The 6,000-nt window shown below is 49.3% G+C and overlaps 1 protein-coding gene and 1 long non-coding RNA gene across 4 annotated transcripts in view; one reads left to right on the plus strand and one right to left on the minus strand.

Annotated features, from left to right (window-relative positions):
• Positions 1-2,705, minus strand: part of SOCS5 (suppressor of cytokine signaling 5) — a 67,896-nt gene extending 65,191 nt beyond the window's left edge. Inside the window, exons 1-2 of one of the 3 annotated variants that reach the window (XM_005600001.4) lie at positions 2,608-2,705; positions 2,003-2,378 (exon numbers count right to left, since the gene is read on the minus strand). The gene's annotated coding sequence lies outside the window, so the exon portion shown is untranslated. Of the gene's footprint in view, positions 1-905; positions 1,654-1,678; positions 1,821-2,002; positions 2,379-2,607 lie in introns of those variants that run through there. The other 2 variants (XM_023619137.2, XM_070236387.1) reach the window with 2 other exon arrangements.
• On the plus strand, positions 2,102-5,270 carry LOC138917867 (uncharacterized). The gene is made up of 2 exons (XR_011426457.1): positions 2,102-2,228; positions 4,834-5,270. It is a non-coding gene; the product is annotated as an uncharacterized lncRNA (long non-coding RNA).
• The last annotated feature ends 730 nt before the right edge of the window (positions 5,271-6,000 follow it).

Below are 6,000 nucleotides of genomic sequence, written 5' to 3' on the forward strand. Positions count from 1 at the left end.
AAAAAAATGTAATTATTCATTAGTTATTCAGGAACTAAGAAGGCGCCAACCAAAAATTTTAACACCTTTTTGCAGAAATGTTTTCTCTGACTGATGAATTATATTAAAGGGCAGGATATGATGTACAAAATTTTCTTCAATATGTTTCAGTACCCCCTAAAAAAAGAGCTTTCATTTTGTAAATTGTGAGGAATTAGTAAGATAATATATATATGATTAAGAAAATATTAAAGATTCAAGATCTAGCTGTGCAATTCTTAGCTTCCTCTTCTCAGTGACATGAAGAACCTCCACTGGCTACCAAGAGGTGGTTCTGTGGACTGCCACTGCCTAACCCTGATATGCATTTTCAGTGTTCCTAACCCATTCTCAAGAGTGTTATGCAAATACAAGATTATTAAAATTAAACTAAGCATCTGACATTAAGATTCCCAACTGTTCCCAAAACAACCTGATTTTAGTACTGCTTTCTACAGCTGCTAGCTTAGCAACATCTTCCCGGTTCAATACTTCAAAATTATCTTAAAACTTCTACAGAATTTGTTGTTAAATTTTGCAGTGACCTTGTAAAGAAACAATTAAAACCTAGGGAAAGCAAGCATGGGAATTACTTATTAATCTTGTAGGATAAAAGTGAGTGGTAAACTATAATGGTATAGCCCAGTCTAAACGTTAAATTGGGAAGTAAGCCACCGCTATAGCTGGAGAGACCTGAAGAAAGGCTCTTCAGCAGATGGGAAGGCTGCCCCAAGAATTTCAAGGTGCACTTATGAGAATTTCCAGCAAAACTAATAACTGGTAAAATACCAAACACATATATACATTTTAAAATAAAGGAGAATTCACAAGGTCCAGCAGCGAGCCACCTTTTGGTTGGAATGCCAAAAGAAAATGTCAAAAATTACCTCGTGACTCCAATCCCCCAGCCTTTCAAAGTTCAGAACCAAGCCAAGATGTGTACTTAAACTGTTTCTTAGCATCCTTCTTTAAATGCTACTCCGTCTCCGGAAAGTCACTTCGCTTCAGCTACTTGAATGCCCAAAGCCCAACACCGAAGAATCTTAGGACCCCAAGCCGTTGCACAGGAGTCTTCCAGCGCCCGCCTCCGCATCCCTTTCCAGCTCGGGTTAAACCCCAGAGGTGCTCCAATCACTTCTTCCATCCAAGCTCCCCAGTTCCCTCTCTCATCTCCCAGTGGACCTCTTCTCGTCGACCTTGAGGACCCCCAGATTGGAGTCTCAGAGCCCCGAGTGACTCGGTCGGTGCCTCCTTTCCTGCAGCGCGCGCAACAACCCCACAGTCTCCAGTAGCCTCCCCCCCGACTCACCACGACCCCCATCACGAACGCACTCATACTAGCCCGGGGCGACCCCCTTTCCTTTAAATGCCCCCCGTTCCCCCACCAGAAAAACAACTGCACAGAAATGCACCGAGAGCCTACTAAGCGCAAGTTCCCACTACGCGCAGCGCCGTCTGCACGGGGCTCGCGGCCGGGCTCGCCGTCCCCCGCCCGCCGCCCTCTTCCCGGCCAGAGGGCCGGCGCTGCCTCCGCCCGGGGTGTGGAGGCGCCGGCCGGAGGCGGACTGCGCTGGGCGAGGGCACCGAGGGCCGGAGAGGCGGCCGCCACCGGCAGCGCGGGGGCCGGGGAGCGGGCCGGGCCGGCCGCGGGGACACTCACCGGTCGGGGCGCGCGGGGCGGCCTCATCCAGGGGCACCTGCGGCCAGGCAGGACCGGCCCGGACGGCGCAGTCACCGAGAGGGCGAATCCGCCGTCCCGTCCTGTCCCCTCCGACTGCCCGAGCGAGCGCACTCTCGCTTCCTCCGGACGGAGCCCGGGGACCCCAGCGCCGCCGGATGCCCCCGCCAGGCCCCCACCCCCTTCCCCGGCCGCCTCCCCCTCTTCACCCTTTTCCCCTCCCCCCTCCCCCCAACCCCCACCGGAATGGAAAATACCTCCCGGGGCGGGGGGCGGCGGGGGCACGCCTCTCTGAAGGGCGCTTACCGTGACCAATAGCAGGCGGGGCTCTGGAGGGGCGGGATTCCTAGCGGCCAATCCGGAGGCATGTAGGTGAAGGCCGAAGGAGGGAGGCAGGGAGCGAGAGGGGGGCGGCCCAGGAGTCAGGGAGGTCCGGCCGCTCGGGTGCGCGCTGTGCGCGGCTGCCATTTTGGAATCGGGCAGCTGCGACGGCGGCCCGGTCCGGCCCGGGGGAAAGGGAGGAGCCAGTCAGGTGGGAGAGAGCCGGTCACGTGGGCTTGAGGGGCGGGGCAAATCGGGCTGCGGCCCGAGGGGAGGGGTCGGCGGCGGCGAGTCACGGGGGCTGCGAACGGTCACGTGGCCGGAGAAGGGCCATCGGTGGGCTTGGGGGCGGGAGGTCAACCTGAGGTGGGAGAAGGAAGAAAGCTTTGTCCCTGGTTTCAACTGTGTTAGGGAAAAGGAAAAATGATGAATGGAGGGCATGAGTGCCGGGTCGGAAAATGTGAATGAGTCTCCCTAGCTCCCTCCAGCGTGGAGCCTCCCCGTTACTAAATTCCAAGATCCACGGGCAAGTGGACACTTCGTTTAATTCAAGTACGCCCGTCCCCACTCTCAGCTGTCACGAGACTCACCAGATCGGATGGAGGGGTGTTCGGCTCCCACTTTTAGCCTGCGCTTTATATGGAAGGGCCCCCGCCCTAGAAATGGCTGAAAGGGTGGAAGCATAGTTGAGGCATTGTGACGCTGCCAGGACTCTTTCCATCTGGCCTTTTGGAAACCTTGTCGTCATTCAGAAAATTACCGGCCACTTCTGTGCTGGACATACCCGTGATCGTGTTCCAACGCCTCCAAACGTGAAAAACTTGCCTATGAGACCCTGTCTAGCTCTCATCCTTGTTTCAATTCATGCTTCAAGTACTGCAGGCTAAGTTACACTGCCCACTAGTCCACCTAAAGTGCTCCTCTTAAGGTTACCAGTAACGTTCGTGAGACTGAGTTCAAGGGTCACTTTTTAGTTCTTATCATATTTTATCTCTGTTGCAAGTAGATTCTATAGACTTATCCTTGAAGCTTTTTCTCCTCCCCAACGCACCCCTCACCCCCGTTTCTCTGAGACCATAAACCCTCAGATCGTCTTTCTCTTCAGTTAAGCTTTCTAAATCTGTTCTCTCTTGGCTCTTTGAGTCCCAGGATCTGATCCTCAGTACGTACGTGGTCATTCTACTGCACGCTTGATGATCTAACCACTTTGATGGCTGAGTGTACCTTTAATGAGGTCCCTATCTGCCTGTGTAAGTGCTTTTGGACATCTCCACTAGAACCTCATCGTGACACATCCAAATCCGAACTCAGATACCCTCAGAAGTCCACAAAACCTCCTCCTTCTCCTCTGTTTCTTATCTTCGTTGGTAACATCACCATCCATTCACTTAGCCAAAACTGGAATCTGGGAGTAATTCTTGGTGCTACTCCCTCAATGCTGTAACACCTCCCTACCCCTTCTAACTTTGTTGTGTTGATTATAATTACTAAATGCCCTTTCCTCTCCATTTCTACAGCCACTGCCTCACCTGGACCATTTATTCGTTAGGCCAATATTTACTAAGCACTTTATTATGTGCCAGGCATTGTTTGAGATCTCAGGATATAGCATTGAACAAAATTGATGAGGTTTCTGGACGGGGTGAGACAAGAGTATATGAGTAAAGTAACAAATAAGATTATTCAGGGGGTGATAAGTGTATGAAGACCAAAAAACAAAAACAGAAAAACCTACAAGAACCTCCCAAAGTTGCCTGGCTCTGCACCTCAGTTCCCCAGCTCCCCTCCCCCCTCCCCCCCATCCCTTAACACACGCAGACCTTCCCGTCCTTTCTTCTTAGAAAAGATGGCCCTGATCCTTTGACTTGGAGCCTTTTTTTTCTCATTTTCTTTTTTTTGGAGGAAGATTAGCCCTGAGCTAACTACTGCCAATCCTCCTTTTTTTGCTGAGGAAGACTGGCCCTGAGCTAACATCCATGCCCATCTTCCTCTACTTTGTACGTGGGATGCCTCCCACAGCATGGCTTTTGCCAAGCGGTGCCATGTCCACACCGGGGATGCAAACCAGCAAACCCCAGGCCACTGAGAAGTGGAACTTGTGAACTTAACCGCTGAGCCACCGGGCTGGCCCTGACTTGAAGTCTGAATATCATTACCTTTATCCAACAGGACTTCCCTCTATCATTTTATTACAGCTACCTAAATACAAACCCCCCAACTAGAAGATAAGCTACTTTGAAGGCAGGGATTATACCTTATACATCTTTGTACACAGCGCCTTGGCTCAGAATAGGTGCTCACAAAATGAGTGTTAAATGAATTGATGAATCCCCTGACACCTAAATCAGGCTGCCACAAAATCTTCTCCAGCCTAAATCCAAATGGAAAGTGAGTGAACTCATCTATTAGAGCATAGTGGCAGTGAAGTCTCATGGCAGGGAACAGTGTAAGAATGAAGGAGATCACCTGTGTTGGTCCCTTCCAGGCCTGGGATTCCATGCCCCACGTGTGGCAGTAGTTGCTTCATAAACACTACTTTACTTGACAGTGCCAATGCATGTGGGCAATTTAAAAGTACTGTTTGTTTCTGATGCTGATCTTCTAACCCAGAGCATTCTGGGTGGCTTGCCAGGAGAGGCCCTGCAGGAGAAGGTTGCAGTTGCCACTTCACTTTGTATTTCTAGGCCCTTGGGTATTGCACCCCAACAGGGAGCGAGATGTTGCCAGTTCCGTCATAGTCGTTGTAATTAAACCCAAGTTCTGGCAAAGGGCAGTACATAATTATGAAGTATTATTGTGGTTTTTATCATTATTAGGCACCCAGCTGCCCAGCCCAGGAAACCACAGTAGTGAGAGACGGAGAAGCCAAGCTCCTCTCCCAGCTGGCATGAGTCAACACCAGGTGTATTGGCACACGGTCCTGCAGCTCCACTCAGCAAGATGAGACCTTCTGTCCCTTCTTTTTGGCAAGATAAAATTTTAAATGAATGGAAAGAGGAAATGTAAAGAAAGACCTTTGCCACCACCTCTGAATCGAGCTCCTTTTTTTTTCATCTCCCCAGAATGATCTCTTCTCATCTACATATTTGTTGTATAAATCTTTTTCAGCTTTATCCTTGACCTGCCAGCTTCCTGAACATCCTTCCCCAATGGCTCCTGAGGATGTATTAGTTAGGGTGGGAGTACAGAGCACAGCAAAGAATGCTTTTACTTTCAAGAAACTTATGATGCAGACTAAATAATTCAGAAAGTATTGTCAAGCTTGACAAAACATCTGCCTTTTATTGAGCGCCTACTCAATGCCATATGCGGCATTTTCATATATGCTATCTGACTTAATCCACACCACCCTACAAGGTAGGTTTTATCCTCATTTTCTTCAAGGTCTCAAAGGCTTACTAAATGACAGAACTGAGATTCCAACGCAAACATACAAATTTGGTGATTGTATACTCACGGTAGATGTGTCCACACTGGTAGATGAATATAGGTATCTGACTTCACCTCCTTCTATCAAATTAAAAATGGTTTTTTGTACAAAGTAGATTTTAAGCTGAGCACTGAAAGGACAATTCAGAAGTGATGCTGAGGGAATGGTGCCAAGCGAGGAGGCCAAATTGGCCATCAGCCTAAAATCAATCAATAGGGAAAGATTTCTTGTTCAGCGATGAGTCATATTATATTCTTCAAGTACCTTTATTGTCTCAGCTCTTCCAAACGTGGAAGTCAGCCCAGGTGGTCCATGGGTGGGCTGAGGATGGAGGAGGGTAGTTTGAGGAGGGAATAAGTTTGTGAATGGAGGACTCTCAAATGGCCCATAAACTGGCACATCCAGCACTCACTTCCGGAACAACTGAAACGGTGGCAGCTCTCCCTGCTGCCAGTCAGTGGTTTTTAACTGATGGATGTGGGACAATTTCCCATTCTCTTCTTTTTCCTAAAACAATTGATTAACAACTTTTAAAAACAATTTATTTAGCACT

The sequence above is a fragment of the Equus caballus genome, chromosome 15 (genome assembly GCF_041296265.1).
Source record: "Equus caballus isolate H_3958 breed thoroughbred chromosome 15, TB-T2T, whole genome shotgun sequence".
In the NCBI taxonomy this organism is placed as follows: Eukaryota; Metazoa; Chordata; class Mammalia; order Perissodactyla; family Equidae; genus Equus; species Equus caballus.